Below are 19,817 nucleotides of genomic sequence, written 5' to 3'. Positions count from 1 at the left end.
CGTACCGCTATGGTTTGGAATTCTAGAATGGCCGGATGCGCGGAAAATGTTCAGGAAAGATCGTTGAGACGATTTGGACACCCTAACATCCGATCGGTGAAAATCGAGAAAAAAAAGGAATGCAACACGAGGACTTCCCAGGAGGTCACCCATCCTAGTACTACTCTCGCCCAAGCACGCTTAACTTCGGAGTTCTGATGGGATCCGGTGCTTTAGTGCTGGTATGATCGCATCCGACACACCAGCCGCACTCCTTCCTCTTATCCTCGCACCTCGGCGCGCTGGAACCACAAGCGGGCCCCGCGTCGTGTAAATGTTTTACTACCCCGCCTCGTACCGCTATGGTTTGGAATTCTAGAATGGCCGGATGCGCGGAAAATGTTCAGGAAAGATCGTTGAGACGATTTGGACACCCTAACATCCGATCGGTGAAAATCGAGAAAAAAAAGGAATGCAACACGAGGACTTCCCAGGAGGTCACCCATCCTAGTACTACTCTCGCCCAAGCACGCTTAACTTCGGAGTTCTGATGGGATCCGGTGCTTTAGTGCTGGTATGATCGCATCCGACACACCAGCCGCACTCCTTCCTCTTATCCTCGCACCTCGGCGCGCTGGAACCACAAGCGGGCCCCGCGTCGTGTAAATGTTTTACTACCCCGCCTCGTACCGCTATGGTTTGGAATTCTAGAATGGCCGGATGCGCGGAAAATGTTCAGGAAAGATCGTTGAGACGATTTGGACACCCTAACATCCGATCGGTGAAAATCGAGAAAAAAAAGGAATGCAACACGAGGACTTCCCAGGAGGTCACCCATCCTAGTACTACTCTCGCCCAAGCACGCTTAACTTCGGAGTTCTGATGGGATCCGGTGCTTTAGTGCTGGTATGATCGCATCCGACACACCAGCCGCACTCCTTCCTCTTATCCTCGCACCTCGGCGCGCTGGAACCACAAGCGGGCCCCGCGTCGTGTAAATGTTTTACTACCCCGCCTCGTACCGCTATGGTTTGGAATTCTAGAATGGCCGGATGCGCGGAAAATGTTCAGGAAAGATCGTTGAGACGATTTGGACACCCTAACATCCGATCGGTGAAAATCGAGAAAAAAAAGGAATGCAACACGAGGACTTCCCAGGAGGTCACCCATCCTAGTACTACTCTCGCCCAAGCACGCTTAACTTCGGAGTTCTGATGGGATCCGGTGCTTTAGTGCTGGTATGATCGCATCCGACACACCAGCCGCACTCCTTCCTCTTATCCTCGCACCTCGGCGCGCTGGAACCACAAGCGGGCCCCGCGTCGTGTAAATGTTTTACTACCCCGCCTCGTACCGCTATGGTTTGGAATTCTAGAATGGCCGGATGCGCGGAAAATGTTCAGGAAAGATCGTTGAGACGATTTGGACACCCTAACATCCGATCGGTGAAAATCGAGAAAAAAAAGGAATGCAACACGAGGACTTCCCAGGAGGTCACCCATCCTAGTACTACTCTCGCCCAAGCACGCTTAACTTCGGAGTTCTGATGGGATCCGGTGCTTTAGTGCTGGTATGATCGCATCCGACACACCAGCCGCACTCCTTCCTCTTATCCTCGCACCTCGGCGCGCTGGAACCACAAGCGGGCCCCGCGTCGTGTAAATGTTTTACTACCCCGCCTCGTACCGCTATGGTTTGGAATTCTAGAATGGCCGGATGCGCGGAAAATGTTCAGGAAAGATCGTTGAGACGATTTGGACACCCTAACATCCGATCGGTGAAAATCGAGAAAAAAAAGGAATGCAACACGAGGACTTCCCAGGAGGTCACCCATCCTAGTACTACTCTCGCCCAAGCACGCTTAACTTCGGAGTTCTGATGGGATCCGGTGCTTTAGTGCTGGTATGATCGCATCCGACACACCAGCCGCACTCCTTCCTCTTATCCTCGCACCTCGGCGCGCTGGAACCACAAGCGGGCCCCGCGTCGTGTAAATGTTTTACTACCCCGCCTCGTACCGCTATGGTTTGGAATTCTAGAATGGCCGGATGCGCGGAAAATGTTCAGGAAAGATCGTTGAGACGATTTGGACACCCTAACATCCGATCGGTGAAAATCGAGAAAAAAAAGGAATGCAACACGAGGACTTCCCAGGAGGTCACCCATCCTAGTACTACTCTCGCCCAAGCACGCTTAACTTCGGAGTTCTGATGGGATCCGGTGCTTTAGTGCTGGTATGATCGCATCCGACACACCAGCCGCACTCCTTCCTCTTATCCTCGCACCTCGGCGCGCTGGAACCACAAGCGGGCCCCGCGTCGTGTAAATGTTTTACTACCCCGCCTCGTACCGCTATGGTTTGGAATTCTAGAATGGCCGGATGCGCGGAAAATGTTCAGGAAAGATCGTTGAGACGATTTGGACACCCTAACATCCGATCGGTGAAAATCGAGAAAAAAAAGGAATGCAACACGAGGACTTCCCAGGAGGTCACCCATCCTAGTACTACTCTCGCCCAAGCACGCTTAACTTCGGAGTTCTGATGGGATCCGGTGCTTTAGTGCTGGTATGATCGCATCCGACACACCAGCCGCACTCCTTCCTCTTATCCTCGCACCTCGGCGCGCTGGAACCACAAGCGGGCCCCGCGTCGTGTAAATGTTTTACTACCCCGCCTCGTACCGCTATGGTTTGGAATTCTAGAATGGCCGGATGCGCGGAAAATGTTCAGGAAAGATCGTTGAGACGATTTGGACACCCTAACATCCGATCGGTGAAAATCGAGAAAAAAAAGGAATGCAACACGAGGACTTCCCAGGAGGTCACCCATCCTAGTACTACTCTCGCCCAAGCACGCTTAACTTCGGAGTTCTGATGGGATCCGGTGCTTTAGTGCTGGTATGATCGCATCCGACACACCAGCCGCACTCCTTCCTCTTATCCTCGCACCTCGGCGCGCTGGAACCACAAGCGGGCCCCGCGTCGTGTAAATGTTTTACTACCCCGCCTCGTACCGCTATGGTTTGGAATTCTAGAATGGCCGGATGCGCGGAAAATGTTCAGGAAAGATCGTTGAGACGATTTGGACACCCTAACATCCGATCGGTGAAAATCGAGAAAAAAAAGGAATGCAACACGAGGACTTCCCAGGAGGTCACCCATCCTAGTACTACTCTCGCCCAAGCACGCTTAACTTCGGAGTTCTGATGGGATCCGGTGCTTTAGTGCTGGTATGATCGCATCCGACACACCAGCCGCACTCCTTCCTCTTATCCTCGCACCTCGGCGCGCTGGAACCACAAGCGGGCCCCGCGTCGTGTAAATGTTTTACTACCCCGCCTCGTACCGCTATGGTTTGGAATTCTAGAATGGCCGGATGCGCGGAAAATGTTCAGGAAAGATCGTTGAGACGATTTGGACACCCTAACATCCGATCGGTGAAAATCGAGAAAAAAAAGGAATGCAACACGAGGACTTCCCAGGAGGTCACCCATCCTAGTACTACTCTCGCCCAAGCACGCTTAACTTCGGAGTTCTGATGGGATCCGGTGCTTTAGTGCTGGTATGATCGCATCCGACACACCAGCCGCACTCCTTCCTCTTATCCTCGCACCTCGGCGCGCTGGAACCACAAGCGGGCCCCGCGTCGTGTAAATGTTTTACTACCCCGCCTCGTACCGCTATGGTTTGGAATTCTAGAATGGCCGGATGCGCGGAAAATGTTCAGGAAAGATCGTTGAGACGATTTGGACACCCTAACATCCGATCGGTGAAAATCGAGAAAAAAAAGGAATGCAACACGAGGACTTCCCAGGAGGTCACCCATCCTAGTACTACTCTCGCCCAAGCACGCTTAACTTCGGAGTTCTGATGGGATCCGGTGCTTTAGTGCTGGTATGATCGCATCCGACACACCAGCCGCACTCCTTCCTCTTATCCTCGCACCTCGGCGCGCTGGAACCACAAGCGGGCCCCGCGTCGTGTAAATGTTTTACTACCCCGCCTCGTACCGCTATGGTTTGGAATTCTAGAATGGCCGGATGCGCGGAAAATGTTCAGGAAAGATCGTTGAGACGATTTGGACACCCTAACATCCGATCGGTGAAAATCGAGAAAAAAAAGGAATGCAACACGAGGACTTCCCAGGAGGTCACCCATCCTAGTACTACTCTCGCCCAAGCACGCTTAACTTCGGAGTTCTGATGGGATCCGGTGCTTTAGTGCTGGTATGATCGCATCCGACACACCAGCCGCACTCCTTCCTCTTATCCTCGCACCTCGGCGCGCTGGAACCACAAGCGGGCCCCGCGTCGTGTAAATGTTTTACTACCCCGCCTCGTACCGCTATGGTTTGGAATTCTAGAATGGCCGGATGCGCGGAAAATGTTCAGGAAAGATCGTTGAGACGATTTGGACACCCTAACATCCGATCGGTGAAAATCGAGAAAAAAAAGGAATGCAACACGAGGACTTCCCAGGAGGTCACCCATCCTAGTACTACTCTCGCCCAAGCACGCTTAACTTCGGAGTTCTGATGGGATCCGGTGCTTTAGTGCTGGTATGATCGCATCCGACACACCAGCCGCACTCCTTCCTCTTATCCTCGCACCTCGGCGCGCTGGAACCACAAGCGGGCCCCGCGTCGTGTAAATGTTTTACTACCCCGCCTCGTACCGCTATGGTTTGGAATTCTAGAATGGCCGGATGCGCGGAAAATGTTCAGGAAAGATCGTTGAGACGATTTGGACACCCTAACATCCGATCGGTGAAAATCGAGAAAAAAAAGGAATGCAACACGAGGACTTCCCAGGAGGTCACCCATCCTAGTACTACTCTCGCCCAAGCACGCTTAACTTCGGAGTTCTGATGGGATCCGGTGCTTTAGTGCTGGTATGATCGCATCCGACACACCAGCCGCACTCCTTCCTCTTATCCTCGCACCTCGGCGCGCTGGAACCACAAGCGGGCCCCGCGTCGTGTAAATGTTTTACTACCCCGCCTCGTACCGCTATGGTTTGGAATTCTAGAATGGCCGGATGCGCGGAAAATGTTCAGGAAAGATCGTTGAGACGATTTGGACACCCTAACATCCGATCGGTGAAAATCGAGAAAAAAAAGGAATGCAACACGAGGACTTCCCAGGAGGTCACCCATCCTAGTACTACTCTCGCCCAAGCACGCTTAACTTCGGAGTTCTGATGGGATCCGGTGCTTTAGTGCTGGTATGATCGCATCCGACACACCAGCCGCACTCCTTCCTCTTATCCTCGCACCTCGGCGCGCTGGAACCACAAGCGGGCCCCGCGTCGTGTAAATGTTTTACTACCCCGCCTCGTACCGCTATGGTTTGGAATTCTAGAATGGCCGGATGCGCGGAAAATGTTCAGGAAAGATCGTTGAGACGATTTGGACACCCTAACATCCGATCGGTGAAAATCGAGAAAAAAAAGGAATGCAACACGAGGACTTCCCAGGAGGTCACCCATCCTAGTACTACTCTCGCCCAAGCACGCTTAACTTCGGAGTTCTGATGGGATCCGGTGCTTTAGTGCTGGTATGATCGCATCCGACACACCAGCCGCATCCTTCCTCTTATCCTCGCACCTCGGCGCGCTGGAACCACAAGCGGGCCCCGCGTCGTGTAAATGTTTTACTACCCCGCCTCGTACCGCTATGGTTTGGAATTCTAGAATGGCCGGATGCGCGGAAAATGTTCAGGAAAGATCGTTGAGACGATTTGGACACCCTAACATCCGATCGGTGAAAATCGAGAAAAAAAAGGAATGCAACACGAGGACTTCCCAGGAGGTCACCCATCCTAGTACTACTCTCGCCCAAGCACGCTTAACTTCGGAGTTCTGATGGGATCCGGTGCTTTAGTGCTGGTATGATCGCATCCGACACACCAGCCGCACTCCTTCCTCTTATCCTCGCACCTCGGCGCGCTGGAACCACAAGCGGGCCCCGCGTCGTGTAAATGTTTTACTACCCCGCCTCGTACCGCTATGGTTTGGAATTCTAGAATGGCCGGATGCGCGGAAAATGTTCAGGAAAGATCGTTGAGACGATTTGGACACCCTAACATCCGATCGGTGAAAATCGAGAAAAAAAAGGAATGCAACACGAGGATTCCCAGGAGGTCACCCATCCTAGTACTACTCTCGCCCAAGCACGCTTAACTTCGGAGTTCTGATGGGATCCGGTGCTTTAGTGCTGGTATGATCGCATCCGACACACCAGCCGCACTCCTTCCTCTTATCCTCGCACCTCGGCGCGCTGGAACCACAAGCGGGCCCCGCGTCGTGTAAATGTTTTACTACCCCGCCTCGTACCGCTATGGTTTGGAATTCTAGAATGGCCGGATGCGCGGAAAATGTTCAGGAAAGATCGTTGAGACGATTTGGACACCCTAACATCCGATCGGTGAAAATCGAGAAAAAAAAGGAATGCAACACGAGGACTTCCCAGGAGGTCACCCATCCTAGTACTACTCTCGCCCAAGCACGCTTAACTTCGGAGTTCTGATGGGATCCGGTGCTTTAGTGCTGGTATGATCGCATCCGACACACCAGCCGCACTCCTTCCTCTTATCCTCGCACCTCGGCGCGCTGGAACCACAAGCGGGCCCCGCGTCGTGTAAATGTTTTACTACCCCGCCTCGTACCGCTATGGTTTGGAATTCTAGAATGGCCGGATGCGCGGAAAATGTTCAGGAAAGATCGTTGAGACGATTTGGACACCCTAACATCCGATTGGTGAAAATCGAGAAAAAAAAGGAATGCAACACGAGGACTTCCCAGGAGGTCACCCATCCTAGTACTACTCTCGCCCAAGCACGCTTAACTTCGGAGTTCTGATGGGATCCGGTGCTTTAGTGCTGGTATGATCGCATCCGACACACCAGCCGCACTCCTTCCTCTTATCCTCGCACCTCGGCGCGCTGGAACCACAAGCGGGCCCCGCGTCGTGTAAATGTTTTACTACCCCGCCTCGTACCGCTATGGTTTGGAATTCTAGAATGGCCGGATGCGCGGAAAATGTTCAGGAAAGATCGTTGAGACGATTTGGACACCCTAACATCCGATCGGTGAAAATCGAGAAAAAAAAGGAATGCAACACGAGGACTTCCCAGGAGGTCACCCATCCTAGTACTACTCTCGCCCAAGCACGCTTAACTTCGGAGTTCTGATGGGATCCGGTGCTTTAGTGCTGGTATGATCGCATCCGACACACCAGCCGCACTCCTTCCTCTTATCCTCGCACCTCGGCGCGCTGGAACCACAAGCGGGCTCCGCGTCGTGTAAATGTTTTACTACCCCGCCTCGTACCGCTATGGTTTGGAATTCTAGAATGGCCGGATGCGCGGAAAATGTTCAGGAAAGATCGTTGAGACGATTTGGACACCCTAACATCCGATCGGTGAAAATCGAGAAAAAAAAGGAATGCAACACGAGGACTTCCCAGGAGGTCACCCATCCTAGTACTACTCTCGCCCAAGCACGCTTAACTTCGGAGTTCTGATGGGATCCGGTGCTTTAGTGCTGGTATGATCGCATCCGACACACCAGCCGCACTCCTTCCTCTTATCCTCGCACCTCGGCGCGCTGGAACCACAAGCGGGCCCCGCGTCGTGTAAATGTTTTACTACCCCGCCTCGTACCGCTATGGTTTGGAATTCTAGAATGGCCGGATGCGCGGAAAATGTTCAGGAAAGATCGTTGAGACGATTTGGACACCCTAACATCCGATCGGTGAAAATCGAGAAAAAAAAGGAATGCAACACGAGGACTTCCCTAGGAGGTCACCCATCCTAGTACTACTCTCGCCCAAGCACGCTTAACTTCGGAGTTCTGATGGGATCCGGTGCTTTAGTGCTGGTATGATCGCATCCGACACACCAGCCGCATCCTTCCTCTTATCCTCGCACCTCGGCGCGCTGGAACCACAAGCGGGCCCCGCGTCGTGTAAATGTTTTACTACCCCGCCTCGTACCGCTATGGTTTGGAATTCTAGAATGGCCGGATGCGCGGAAAATGTTCAGGAAAGATCGTTGAGACGATTTGGACACCCTAACATCCGATCGGTGAAAATCGAGAAAAAAAAGGAATGCAACACGAGGACTTCCCAGGAGGTCACCCATCCTAGTACTACTCTCGCCCAAGCACGCTTAACTTCGGAGTTCTGATGGGATCCGGTGCTTTAGTGCTGGTATGATCGCATCCGACACACCAGCCGCACTCCTTCCTCTTATCCTCGCACCTCGGCGCGCTGGAACCACAAGCGGGCCCCGCGTCGTGTAAATGTTTTACTACCCCGCCTCGTACCGCTATGGTTTGGAATTCTAGAATGGCCGGATGCGCGGAAAATGTTCAGGAAAGATCGTTGAGACGATTTGGACACCCTAACATCCGATCGGTGAAAATCGAGAAAAAAAAGGAATGCAACACGAGGACTTCCCAGGAGGTCACCCATCCTAGTACTACTCTCGCCCAAGCACGCTTAACTTCGGAGTTCTGATGGGATCCGGTGCTTTAGTGCTGGTATGATCGCATCCGACACACCAGCCGCACTCCTTCCTCTTATCCTCGCACCTCGGCGCGCTGGAACCACAAGCGGGCCCCGCGTCGTGTAAATGTTTTACTACCCCGCCTCGTACCGCTATGGTTTGGAATTCTAGAATGGCCGGATGCGCGGAAAATGTTCAGGAAAGATCGTTGAGACGATTTGGACACCCTAACATCCGATCGGTGAAAATCGAGAAAAAAAAGGAATGCAACACGAGGACTTCCCAGGAGGTCACCCATCCTAGTACTACTCTCGCCCAAGCACGCTTAACTTCGGAGTTCTGATGGGATCCGGTGCTTTAGTGCTGGTATGATCGCATCCGACACACCAGCCGCACTCCTTCCTCTTATCCTCGCACCTCGGCGCGCTGGAACCACAAGCGGGCCCCGCGTCGTGTAAATGTTTTACTACCCCGCCTCGTACCGCTATGGTTTGGAATTCTAGAATGGCCGGATGCGCGGAAAATGTTCAGGAAAGATCGTTGAGACGATTTGGACACCCTAACATCCGATCGGTGAAAATCGAGAAAAAAAAGGAATGCAACACGAGGACTTCCCAGGAGGTCACCCATCCTAGTACTACTCTCGCCCAAGCACGCTTAACTTCGGAGTTCTGATGGGATCCGGTGCTTTAGTGCTGGTATGATCGCATCCGACACACCAGCCGCACTCCTTCCTCTTATCCTCGCACCTCGGCGCGCTGGAACCACAAGCGGGCCCCGCGTCGTGTAAATGTTTTACTACCCCGCCTCGTACCGCTATGGTTTGGAATTCTAGAATGGCCGGATGCGCGGAAAATGTTCAGGAAAGATCGTTGAGACGATTTGGACACCCTAACATCCGATCGGTGAAAATCGAGAAAAAAAAGGAATGCAACACGAGGACTTCCCACCTCGGAGACGATTTGGACATGCCAGCCGCACTCACTCCACCTCGGAGACGATTTGGACATGCCAACTCGCCGACGATTTGGACACGCCACCTCGCCCACGACCCACTACATCAGCCACGGTTTTGACTCGCTACCTCGGCCACTATTCGAACAAGATGCCTCGCCCACGATTTGGTCCCTTTTTTCATCGTGGCCCACTACCTCATCCATGATTTGGACTCGCTATCTCGGTTATGATTTGGACATGGAACCTTGCCCACGATTTGGAGAGTTGCGGAATTGTTCGACAACTCACGCCGCCTGGAACACTTCAGAGAAATGGTGTGTCCGAGCGACGTAACCGAACTTTGTTGGACATGGTTTGGTCGATGATGAGCCAGTTGGACCTACCATTATCGTTTTGGGGTTATGCTTTAGAAACAACATCTTTGACACCAAACAAGGTACCGTCTAAATCTGTAGTTAAGACACCATATGAGATATGGACTGGGAAGACTCCCAGCTTGTCTTTCAGAAAAATTGGGGATGTGAAGTTTTTGTCAAGCGACTTCAGTCGGACAAGCTAACTCCCAGCGAGTTCAGCGGGTGCTGCTAGACGTGGACGCCGTGCCGTACGTGCCAACATTATTTTTTGCGCGAAATCCGCCCAAACCAGTGAGTATTCGACTTCTTTTTGTTGAAACTAACCTCTTTTACTCCATTACTTAACCGAAGAACCTTCTGCAGGGACACACAGAGCTGTACCGCAGCTATCCGCCGCGGTCCGACATCCCCCGGCCAGACCACCTCCTCCCCAGTGCCGCTGTTGAGGCAAAGAGAGCTCGCATTGCCGCAGCTCAACGCCGCAGCGGGTCCGCCGAGGACGTGAGCTCTCAGGCGGGGGAGGAAGCTGAAGGAGAAGCGCGTCGGGACAACTCCTCCGAGCAAAGCGTGGAGTTGACCGACGCTTTACCGCTGGTGCCGCAAGGCCGTCAACCGGTGCGCAAACGAAACGCGCAGGAACTCGAATCCGCCGGGTAAGAGCTTACTGGTTTGTTGTATTGCTATACATTAATATTGTGCCGTACTCACAACGTCCTCCTGTAGTCCTTCCGCGCCCTCCTCCCGGGCCAAGCCCGAAGAAGAAAGAACAAGCCCATCAGCCGCCGCAGCCGTCACCATCGCCGTGGCGGGGACCACGCCACAAACTGGTGAAACCCCGCCGCCAGCAACGGGGACGCCGCGTCAGGCCGTGCGGATGAAGAGGGCCATCAAGAAGAAATCTGTACTGTAAGTCTGCCTCTGGTTGCACAGCAAATATTTTGATCTTTCGACGTATGTGTTGACTGACTTCGACTTCATTAGAGCTGCAAGTGCCGCGGACCTCCAGCTGACACCAGCTTCGACTACCCCAGCCCCCGGGTCTTCGACCTGAGAGGAATCCTCAAGCGCTGGGCCAGTCACAGCTGCGTCAGCCCCCGAGCCATCGGCCCCAGAAGGGTCAGCGCCCGCGGAGCCAGTCCCCGGGGCGGACACGACGCTGCCCGACCTGCCGCCCCCCGAGCTCCGACAAGTCGAGGTCGGGGCCGGTGGCGAGAAACAAGTCGAGGCCCCTAGCGCCGCTCCTACGGATGGCACAGGTGAGCATCTGACCGCCCCGGCTAGCTACTGAGATCCGCATGCTGTATGCTGAGAATACTTGTGATTGCAGGTGCCCAGCAGCCGACTACCGAAGAAGCCGTGGGATCCTCCAGGAGACCCGTTGAGCTGCTGCTGGCCGGGTCAGGTTGTCAAGATGCCGTCGCCGCCGACCCGTTGAGCGCTAACAGATGGCAATATAGAGAACCTCAAGAAGGCGCATGACTTTGCCATGGTAAGACCTGAACACTTTTCTTCTAGTGACTATGTCAAGTTGCTTATCCGGGTTTCCCTTTTTATGCAAAGTGTGATCGCCCACTCCCGGAAACAAGCAGAAGAATTGAAGACCATTGCCTGCGACCGCAAGGAACTAGCTGCCCTGAGAAGACGCCTTGATGACGAGAGGACGGAGAACTCGCATCTCGAGAAGGTCAACGTCGAGCTCCAGTGACAACTCGAGGAACAGAAGAGGGAGCTTGAGGCACATAAGCACGCGCACCAGGAGCAGCTCAAGGAGCAAAAGAAAGCGCACCAAGGTAAGCTATTGCTTCCCTCGGGTACTTGCACTGTATGACTCAACCTGGATTCTGAAAAGCTTTCCACCACAGAGCTTAGGAGAATCTTAATGAGTAAAGGAGAGCTACTTACTGACGTGAAGAACCTGCTCTATCGCCGTATAGATGACGTCGAGAGGCTGCAGAAGGTGATCGGTGACACTGAGCAACAGTTCATCGACAGCCTTCAGCGAATCAAGACGCTGGGCGAAGAACTCGAAGATCTCAGGGGGGCCGCCCGGGAGCTGGTGGACATGGTGGATCCACCGGAAGAAGGCGAAACAAACCCCCAGCCCTTGCTAGAGTGGCTCCGCGAGGCCCCAAAGAAAGTAATCAAATTCCTTGCCGAGGCACCTGTCACATGCGTCAACAACGCCCTCGAGATCGTGAAGCCCTTCCTGCCAAACGCGCAGCTGGAAATATTTGCTCAAGGCATGGCGGCGGACTGCACCGAGGATCAATTTGACAGATACCTCCTAGAAGCCCAACCTGTGTCAGAACGTATAGTTCAAAGTGTAATGCAGGATTAGGGTACGAAAAACAAGTGTTCACTTCCTTGTATATATGAGTTCTCTTGATGTCTCTACTTGTGTATGTGCCTAGGCTGAATTGGAATCCAGGCTTACAAGGCTTAAGTAGTAGACACTACCCGGGGTGCAACGACCCTGAAGGTAGCCATAGCTCCATGTAGGAACTTATCTAACAAGTTGTCCACAACCCAAGCTCGTGGGTCTAAAACTGTTAGAAAAGAACGCGAGCATCGTCGCGCGATTGCCAGGCTTAAGACAAAACTAACCCGAGTGCATCGACTCTGGACGTAGTCGGGGTCCCTCCGCATAGGAGCGCGCTCCGCAAGTTAGGTAGGACCTGGACGGACGGATCAGACTTGTTGGGAGCAAATGCGGACGTCGCCGCTGGTATGCCGTGCTCTTGGCAGAAACGAGATTACTCTGGGTTCAACCACGCAGGATGTAGTCGAGGTAGCTCTTTGTACGAGCTCATCCAACAAACTGGGTATAAACTAGTCGAACGGGTCGATTATGTTGGGGAAAATGCGACTGCTGTTGCGTGCGACCATCCAAGGTCGTGGCGGAGATCGATATGTAGAGGATTTGGGCGGAGTGGAGGGTACCGTCAAAAAATGAAGTCAATAAGATATGATCGTGGCCGTACCCTCCGCAACAATCACGACAAGAAGTAAATTTATACAAGTACTGCTCATGACAGTAGCCTCCTTGTGTTCGTAAAGGGATGTACAAGCCGAAACTCGTGGCACATAGCCTCCAAATTGATTCAAGGAAAAGAAATCTTCTAAACCCCCGGGGATTCAGCTATCATCGGGCATCTTCTTATGGGTAGAACTTGCGCAGGTTCTGGATGTTCCAGGAGTTCAGGATGTCCTGACCCTCGGGACATTGTAGTCGATATGACCCTGGTCGCGTAACCTGCTTGACGACGAACGGGCCTTCCCACCTTGAGTTGAGCTTGTGTAGGCCGGATTCGTCCTAAATGCGACGCAAGACCAAATCACCAACGCTGAATGACCGCTCCCTGACGTTGCGATCATGATATCGCCGGATCCCCTGCAGGTATCGGGCTGACTGAACAAGAGCGGTGCAGCGAACTTCTTCCACAGAATTGAGCTCTAAATGCCTCGCCTCGTCAGCCTCGCCTTCATTATACATTTCGACCCTTGGAGACTTCCACATGATATCGGCTGGTAAAATAGCTTCACATCCATATACGAGGAAGAAAGGCATTTGTCCTGTGGCTTTGGACGGCTGAGTCCGAAGCCCCCAGACGACATGTGGCAGCTCATGCACCCATTTGCCTCCCTTCTTGCTGTTCTCATCATAAAGTCTCTTCTTCAGGCCGTCGATTATCAAGCCGTTCGCCCTTTCGACTTGTCCATTGGCCCTTGGGTGTGTGACCGAGACATATTCAACTTTGATAAAAGCATTCTCGCAGAACTCCCAGAACTGATTAGCCATGAAATTTGATCCCAAGTCCGTGATGATGGTGTTGGGGAAGCTGAAACGGTGCAAAATATCCGAGATGAAGTCGACAACCCGATCTGGTGTACCAGTCCCATAGCCCCGGGTCTGACAGGATCTTGCCTATGTCACACAGAATACATCTTAGCAAGACTCTATATCCTTCGACGACTGATGAGCTGGATCGCATGATCAAGGTTCCATACGCTTCGGCAACTGGACCTATCATGTACGCGATGATAAGCACACGTCCAGATGTCTCATATGCTCAAAGTGCTACGAGCATGTACCAGTCTGATCCAGGTGAGAGTCACTGGATAGCGGTGAAAAACATTCTTAAGTACTTTAGAAGGACTAAAGATGTGTTCCTTGTCTATGGAGGTGAGGAGGAGCTCACTATAACGGGTTACACTGATGCTAGCTTCCAAACCGACAAAGATGATTCAAAGTCGCAATGAGGATTTGTGTTCACATTGAATGGTGGTGCTGTAAGTTGGAAAAGTTCCAAGCACTATACCATGGCTAATTCTACAATGAAAGCCGAGTACATTGCAGCTTTAGAAGCTGCAAAGGAAGGTGTTTGGATGAGAAAGTTCCTCATTGAACTTGGTGTGTTTCCGAATGCATCCAACCCATTGAACCTCTATTGTGACAACGATGGGGCAATAGCACAGGCTAAGGAGCCAAGGAATCGCCACAAGAACAAACATGTACTGTGAAAATTTCACCTTATACGAGAGTTCATCAGACGGGGTGAGATCAAGATATGCAAGATACACACAAATTTGAATGTTGCTGATACTTTGACAAAGCCTCTTCAACAGCCTAAGCATGAAGCGCACACGAGAGCTATGGGTATTAGATATCTTCTAGATTAGACTCTAGTGCAAGTGGGAGACTATTAGAAATATGCCCTAGAGGTAATCATAGAGATGATCATATTTCGTTGTATCCATGATGTATTATCTGTTCATTGAATATGTATACCCGCCTCAAGGGCCGTTCGACCTGACACCCAGGGGCCCCAGCCAGGCGTCCCCAACTTAGGCGACCCTCGACCAAGGGCTCAGAGGCCCCGACTGCCTCGTGATAGAAGTCACGACTTCTGCGGCCGATGCAGCAGCAGCCGACCCCGACTTGAGGGGGCCTCTTTTGGCCTACCTCCTTAACAAGGTCCTCCCACCCGACAGAACCAAAGCGCGAAGAATGGCCCATCGCTCCAAGACGTTCGTCGCCATCAACGACAAACTTTACAAGCAAAGCCCTTCGCCTATAGGGATGCATATGAAATGCATCCGGACCTAGCAAGGCAAGGAACTCCTCCTGGAGATCCATGCTGGCATCTGTGGACTCCTTGAACTTTACAGTGAACTCCTAGAACTTTTGCAAAATTTACGAACATGTCCTCATCTTCTTCTTCCTGCTTCCCCCTCTCTGTTTCTCTGTAGCGCTGCCCGCTACCCATCGCCGGCGTTTTCCCAGGCCGCCATCTGCCCCCTCGCCGCTCTTCCTGCGCCACCTGGCCCCAGCTCGTTCGCCCACCGCTTGCCCAACCCCGCTGGCTCCTCCTCGCGTAGACGCGTCGCGCCGCTGCCCGCCCGAGCCGCCACGCGCGCCATCGACCGCCAGCAGCTGCTTGCTGCCCGCACCCGCGCGCCTCTTTTTGGCTTTAGAACGCGCCTAGTGAACTTCTTCCTTCTTTTATTCCCTCGCGTGCACCCGCATTCCTATTCTCTTCTCCGCTCGACTACTTCGCCGGAGCTTCTTTGTCCATTGCCGTCAGCCGCCTCCGCCGCTCCTCCTCTCCAACTTCATGCTCCACTAGCACCACCGCATCTCACTGCCCCTTCCTGACCCATTCTTCTTCCTCCTCCCCCGCGCGCAGCCCAAAACGCCGCGCCGGCGATCTTACTCCCCACCGCCGTCCTGTTTCTAGTCGAACCAAAGTTCCACCCCTTCTCCTTCCTCGCCAAGAGCACCATCGGCACCACATCTCCACGCCGAAGCTCCCTGACCAATTCTCCTTCGCCTTTTTGTACTCCGATCGCCGAAACATCACCGCCACCCTCGGAACCTCACCGCGCCGGTTCTGTTTCTAGTCGAACCGCCGCCTCCGAGCTTCCCTTCTACGATTTCAGCCACCCCCAAGTTTGTTGTTAGCTCCTGAACCTTTTTCCCCACCTTTCCCTCACCACTGGTGAGCCTCCTCGCCGGATTTTGGATCACTACCGCTCGGCTTCTTTTGTTCAAGTCGAATAAGGACCCAATTGCAAGCCTCTGTTCCTTTCTAGGGTCTTTTCTGTAAAATACCAGGAATTAATCGGCTACACATCTGTAAGATACAGAAGATACTGACATCACTGACCAAGGTTCAGAAGATACTGACATCACTGACCCCAGCCTCACTAGTGAAGGCAAACCCCGATGCGTAACCCAGTATTTTAAATTATATACTTATATTGTTATATATCTATATTGTGCATTAAGTTCTACAAATTGTTATGAAACCATAGTTGCATGAAATCTAGGAACCTATGTAATGTTTTCGAGTCCTTATCGAGAAAATGCTCTCCTAATAGGACCGGCAAAAGTCGAGTGATTTCATGTCACTCGCGCGATATAGGAGTTGATTGTTTACTTTTCTGCAATCACTATAAGGATCACGGATGGGGTTATGTGCAATATCATGGCTTGGAATGGTACCCCGTCTATGTTGATCAATTTGATAAGGCCACAGTGTGTGGTAGTGGTGGTCAAGCGTTTAAAAGTACTAGCCACATACTGTAAATATGGTACGCGGTAAGCCTAGTACCTGTTGGCCCGGCAAGTGGACATATCCCCACCACTCGAATTTTGTTTTATGTTCACATGCACCGACGTGTGGGAGTACGTTCTGCATAGCAGATGGGAGTACGGTCATACATTCATGCTGTAGATGTACGTCCTGCACATTGGATCTCGTTCGTGACTCAAGAGGATAGCCTTGCTAGTAATATGATTTTCAGGTATGTCGTTCGTGACTCAAGAGGATAGTTTGACTTGGCCCGGCACTATTCCGCTTGGCTGGTCTGTGGAATGGGATCCGTCCCCGGCCGGCAATGACCCTTCGATGTAATGCCATGCTTTGGGCTAAGTATGGTGCCTACCTCTGCGACGTATGTAGTCACGTTGTTGCTTTCGCTGCTAACTTTGAATACTGCTTGGTAAACTTGAAGTTCGAATAATGCTTGTAGAAATTTGTATTAGCTAGGATGAAATAAAACCCCTGTGTAATAGTGTTTAATTATCCTGTGGTGTAAAAGTTGCGAGCTGTTGTAAGGCTGGACTCGTCTTCGTACGAGGTAAACCTACATCGATCCTGTGTAACCATGGTTGAATCGGGCGGTGACTCGACAGACCAATGAGTTGTTCCGTTTGAATTGTGGTGAGCTTCTATCACCTGCCTAAGTGATGTCTAGCGCGCTTGAGCCAGAATAATTCAAGCGGTTCTGCCACAGCTTCTTCCCCTAAATTTGGTTCTTGCTTGTACTTTCGTTTAAACGACACTCCTGCAGCGCCCTGGCTCGAGCACTCTCGGCCTGGGTCTCTCGAGGGCCCCACGGGGGTATACTGCCAGACTCTCTTTCTTAGGGCGACCCGTTCCCCCATTGCAGCCTAAGTAATTTCTGTTGGGACACCCTACCGATCGAGCTCTCATCACAACCTACGGCGAACTAGCAGCTGACGCCGCTCGGGCCAGCCCCAGGCTACACACTGTAGGCTACGGTTAACGAGCGGGTTCGAAAGGGAAATTGCAAAGGCAAGAATCACTCCAGGAAACAAAAGGGTGGCACGGGCGGGACACGCTTCCCAAACATCATTAAAAGGAATACCAGTTAAAACAACTGAAAAACGTTTAAGGTTGTTCACTCGAGGTGCTGTTAAGCCCCCCGCATAAGCCTCATGGTCGGTCGCCAGCTTTGACTTGGTGGCATGTCGGGATTCCTCCGACTGCTCCAGCTTGACCTGCAGAAGCCTGTTCCTTTGTCCTAGCTCTGGATGCGAAAAGAGGAAGAGGTTGGTCTGCTGCACGCAAGGCAAGGACCTATGGGGCAGCAAGAAGTAGCCACTTACCAAGCATAGCTCCATCGGCGATCTTGAGCCCCTCTTCCTTCTGGGCCAACATCGCCGCCAGCCGAACGATTCATTCCTCCTTGGAATGAACCTGCCCTTTAGCAAGGGCTGAGGCCTCCTGCTCCACGTTCAGGACTGACTAGATCGTGGCAAGCTCCTGCTCGGCAGCGGTCGCGCAGCCCTGCTCATGAAGCACTAACGCCCGAGAAACCTCCAATTCATAGTTCAGCTCCTCGACCCATCGCTGAGCCACCGTCTCCTGCCCCAATTGGGCGTGTTCCTCTCGAAGGAACCGGGACTTGCTCAGCGAGATCCCCTCCAAGCGTAGAGCAAAACTCAGCATTTCATCGGACGCAGTCCGCCGAGCGACCCTGATCTTCTTGAGGGCTTCAACGTGCCCCGATTCCTGGGCGGCAAGTGTGGCAGAACCAACCTGAATTATACCGGCTCAAGTACGCGAGTCCACTCCCGAGGGCTCCAACGTGCTTCAAACGGTATAATCCCTTGGCCTGTCGGGTAACATCCCGATAAGCCACCGATACACAGGATCAAATAAGGTTACCTCACACGAAGGTGAGTCCAGAGATACAGTCACCATCATATTTTACATTACAGGAAATTACAATACAAGAGTTTCTTAAAGCAGTACGAAGTTCTAAATTTAGAGAGGACATTACAAACTGTAAAGCTATGGTTTTTAACAGCGGAAAACATACGCGATGATTTATAGCACGTCATCAAGACGGATGTCATGCTAAGCCCGGGCACGACATCACTCGATATCACCAGTGTTGGCCGAGGACGGATCCCATTCCACGGACCAATCTTCAGGAAGAGCACAGGGCCATGACAGGGAAAGAGTAGGGTCTTCAAGGGCTTTACCTGAAAAATATAAAACTAGCAAAGCTGAGTATACTAATACTCAGCAAGGCTTACCCGGGATTGGGTATACTTTAGCCCATAACTAGACTCATGAAGGCATTGTAAGGGCTCTGGGTTTATTTTTAGCTGAAAAGCAACAAAGAGTATAACCTATTTTCAAGTTTTAACTTTCAGATTCTAGCTTGATTAGCCATTCTAGGTAAGCACCTATACTAAACAAGCAAGATAGATATTATCATCCATCAAAATTATTCCATCAGTAGTTACACTTTTTACTCGATGTGGCAGAAGGGATAAGCAATCTCAATCCTCGTGAGAGGCGGACGATTCTGAATCGAATTTTTAACCTTGCAAGGTAAACCTAACACACACGCTTGGAACATCCAATGATAGTTCTGATGCAACCGTTTACCTTTCATTCCGGGTCGTGGACAGGCCACCACAAGCGACTGCAGGACCGTACGCACACCCAATGTGTACAGGATATATGTCTGTAGCGCGACTACAAAACCCGTATTCCTGTCTGCCTTGCAGAATGTACTCCCACACGTCGGTGCGTGTGAACATAAAACAAAGATCGAGTGGTGGGAGGTATGTCCACTTGCCGGGCCGATTGGTTACTAGGCTTACCGCTTACCATATTTCGCGGCATGTGGCTAGTACTTTCAAACGCTTAGCCACCACTACCACACATTTCGACCTTAAAGCTTTTATCAAAACAGACAGGGTAAACTTCCAAGTCATGATACAGCACATGACCCTGTCCGTCATCCTTATAGTGATTGCAGAATTGTAAACAAGCAACTCCTATATCGCGCGAGTGACCGGAAATCACCCGACTTTTACCGGTCCTATTTAGCAGAGCATCTAAGCGATAAGGACTCGGGTTCAATACATTGGATTCCTAAGAGATCATGCAACTAGGGTTTCATCTCAACTCCTAGACTTAATGCATAAGTATAGATAAATAGACATAGATTGCAGTGTAAATAAAGTAGTGGGATATGTCCGGGGCTTGCCTTTACTGGTGGGACTGAAGTCAGAAATGTCAATATCTTCCGAACTTTGGTTCGGGGCTTCAGTTAATTCCTTGGTGACGTTCATTTGGTCTTTAGGAACATCCTCCGTAGACTCCGGGGAGATCTCGTAGGTACCGTTGCCGAAGTAATCGTATCTACATGCAATGCAACATTTCATTCAAAGTGTGCACATAAAACTACCT

The 19,817-nt window shown here is 51.8% G+C and overlaps 28 non-coding genes across 28 annotated transcripts; all 28 read right to left on the bottom strand.

Moving 5' to 3' along the window:
• Positions 1-116: 116 nt before the first annotated feature.
• On the bottom strand, positions 117-235 carry LOC112878568. Its single transcript, XR_003225791.1, has one exon. It is a non-coding gene; the product is annotated as a 5S ribosomal RNA (ribosomal RNA).
• A 213-nt stretch (positions 236-448) lies between these two features.
• LOC112878566 lies at positions 449-567 on the bottom strand. Its single transcript, XR_003225789.1, has one exon. It is a non-coding gene; the product is annotated as a 5S ribosomal RNA (ribosomal RNA).
• Positions 568-780: 213 nt separating this feature from the next.
• On the bottom strand, positions 781-899 carry LOC112878565. The gene has a single exon (XR_003225788.1). It is a non-coding gene; the product is annotated as a 5S ribosomal RNA (ribosomal RNA).
• Positions 900-1,112: 213 nt separating this feature from the next.
• LOC112878564 lies at positions 1,113-1,231 on the bottom strand. The gene has a single exon (XR_003225787.1). It is a non-coding gene; the product is annotated as a 5S ribosomal RNA (ribosomal RNA).
• A 213-nt stretch (positions 1,232-1,444) lies between these two features.
• On the bottom strand, positions 1,445-1,563 carry LOC112878563. Its single transcript, XR_003225786.1, has one exon. It is a non-coding gene; the product is annotated as a 5S ribosomal RNA (ribosomal RNA).
• A 213-nt stretch (positions 1,564-1,776) lies between these two features.
• Positions 1,777-1,895, bottom strand: LOC112878561. The gene has a single exon (XR_003225785.1). It is a non-coding gene; the product is annotated as a 5S ribosomal RNA (ribosomal RNA).
• A 213-nt stretch (positions 1,896-2,108) lies between these two features.
• On the bottom strand, positions 2,109-2,227 carry LOC112878560. The gene has a single exon (XR_003225784.1). It is a non-coding gene; the product is annotated as a 5S ribosomal RNA (ribosomal RNA).
• A 213-nt stretch (positions 2,228-2,440) lies between these two features.
• LOC112878559 lies at positions 2,441-2,559 on the bottom strand. The gene has a single exon (XR_003225783.1). It is a non-coding gene; the product is annotated as a 5S ribosomal RNA (ribosomal RNA).
• A 213-nt stretch (positions 2,560-2,772) lies between these two features.
• On the bottom strand, positions 2,773-2,891 carry LOC112878558. Its single transcript, XR_003225782.1, has one exon. It is a non-coding gene; the product is annotated as a 5S ribosomal RNA (ribosomal RNA).
• Positions 2,892-3,104: 213 nt separating this feature from the next.
• Positions 3,105-3,223, bottom strand: LOC112878557. Its single transcript, XR_003225781.1, has one exon. It is a non-coding gene; the product is annotated as a 5S ribosomal RNA (ribosomal RNA).
• A 213-nt stretch (positions 3,224-3,436) lies between these two features.
• LOC112878556 lies at positions 3,437-3,555 on the bottom strand. Its single transcript, XR_003225780.1, has one exon. It is a non-coding gene; the product is annotated as a 5S ribosomal RNA (ribosomal RNA).
• A 213-nt stretch (positions 3,556-3,768) lies between these two features.
• On the bottom strand, positions 3,769-3,887 carry LOC112878554. The gene has a single exon (XR_003225778.1). It is a non-coding gene; the product is annotated as a 5S ribosomal RNA (ribosomal RNA).
• A 213-nt stretch (positions 3,888-4,100) lies between these two features.
• Positions 4,101-4,219, bottom strand: LOC112878553. The gene has a single exon (XR_003225777.1). It is a non-coding gene; the product is annotated as a 5S ribosomal RNA (ribosomal RNA).
• A 213-nt stretch (positions 4,220-4,432) lies between these two features.
• On the bottom strand, positions 4,433-4,551 carry LOC112878552. The gene has a single exon (XR_003225776.1). It is a non-coding gene; the product is annotated as a 5S ribosomal RNA (ribosomal RNA).
• A 213-nt stretch (positions 4,552-4,764) lies between these two features.
• LOC112878551 lies at positions 4,765-4,883 on the bottom strand. Its single transcript, XR_003225775.1, has one exon. It is a non-coding gene; the product is annotated as a 5S ribosomal RNA (ribosomal RNA).
• A 213-nt stretch (positions 4,884-5,096) lies between these two features.
• LOC112878550 lies at positions 5,097-5,215 on the bottom strand. The gene has a single exon (XR_003225774.1). It is a non-coding gene; the product is annotated as a 5S ribosomal RNA (ribosomal RNA).
• Positions 5,216-5,428: 213 nt separating this feature from the next.
• On the bottom strand, positions 5,429-5,547 carry LOC112878549. The gene has a single exon (XR_003225773.1). It is a non-coding gene; the product is annotated as a 5S ribosomal RNA (ribosomal RNA).
• A 212-nt stretch (positions 5,548-5,759) lies between these two features.
• On the bottom strand, positions 5,760-5,878 carry LOC112878548. The gene has a single exon (XR_003225772.1). It is a non-coding gene; the product is annotated as a 5S ribosomal RNA (ribosomal RNA).
• Positions 5,879-6,091: 213 nt separating this feature from the next.
• LOC112878569 lies at positions 6,092-6,209 on the bottom strand. The gene has a single exon (XR_003225792.1). It is a non-coding gene; the product is annotated as a 5S ribosomal RNA (ribosomal RNA).
• A 213-nt stretch (positions 6,210-6,422) lies between these two features.
• On the bottom strand, positions 6,423-6,541 carry LOC112878547. The gene has a single exon (XR_003225771.1). It is a non-coding gene; the product is annotated as a 5S ribosomal RNA (ribosomal RNA).
• A 213-nt stretch (positions 6,542-6,754) lies between these two features.
• On the bottom strand, positions 6,755-6,873 carry LOC112878545. Its single transcript, XR_003225770.1, has one exon. It is a non-coding gene; the product is annotated as a 5S ribosomal RNA (ribosomal RNA).
• A 213-nt stretch (positions 6,874-7,086) lies between these two features.
• On the bottom strand, positions 7,087-7,205 carry LOC112878544. The gene has a single exon (XR_003225769.1). It is a non-coding gene; the product is annotated as a 5S ribosomal RNA (ribosomal RNA).
• A 213-nt stretch (positions 7,206-7,418) lies between these two features.
• LOC112878573 lies at positions 7,419-7,537 on the bottom strand. The gene has a single exon (XR_003225796.1). It is a non-coding gene; the product is annotated as a 5S ribosomal RNA (ribosomal RNA).
• A 213-nt stretch (positions 7,538-7,750) lies between these two features.
• LOC112878570 lies at positions 7,751-7,870 on the bottom strand. The gene has a single exon (XR_003225793.1). It is a non-coding gene; the product is annotated as a 5S ribosomal RNA (ribosomal RNA).
• A 212-nt stretch (positions 7,871-8,082) lies between these two features.
• LOC112878572 lies at positions 8,083-8,201 on the bottom strand. Its single transcript, XR_003225795.1, has one exon. It is a non-coding gene; the product is annotated as a 5S ribosomal RNA (ribosomal RNA).
• A 213-nt stretch (positions 8,202-8,414) lies between these two features.
• On the bottom strand, positions 8,415-8,533 carry LOC112878567. The gene has a single exon (XR_003225790.1). It is a non-coding gene; the product is annotated as a 5S ribosomal RNA (ribosomal RNA).
• A 213-nt stretch (positions 8,534-8,746) lies between these two features.
• LOC112878555 lies at positions 8,747-8,865 on the bottom strand. Its single transcript, XR_003225779.1, has one exon. It is a non-coding gene; the product is annotated as a 5S ribosomal RNA (ribosomal RNA).
• A 213-nt stretch (positions 8,866-9,078) lies between these two features.
• On the bottom strand, positions 9,079-9,197 carry LOC112878543. Its single transcript, XR_003225768.1, has one exon. It is a non-coding gene; the product is annotated as a 5S ribosomal RNA (ribosomal RNA).
• Positions 9,198-19,817: the final 10,620 nt, after the last annotated feature.

This window comes from Panicum hallii, unplaced genomic scaffold (genome assembly GCF_002211085.1).
Source record: "Panicum hallii strain FIL2 unplaced genomic scaffold, PHallii_v3.1 scaffold_12, whole genome shotgun sequence".
NCBI classification, from domain to species: domain Eukaryota; kingdom Viridiplantae; phylum Streptophyta; class Magnoliopsida; order Poales; family Poaceae; genus Panicum; species Panicum hallii.
The sequence above is the reverse complement of the archived record's forward strand: the minus strand, read 5'-3'. Positions and strand labels throughout refer to the sequence as shown.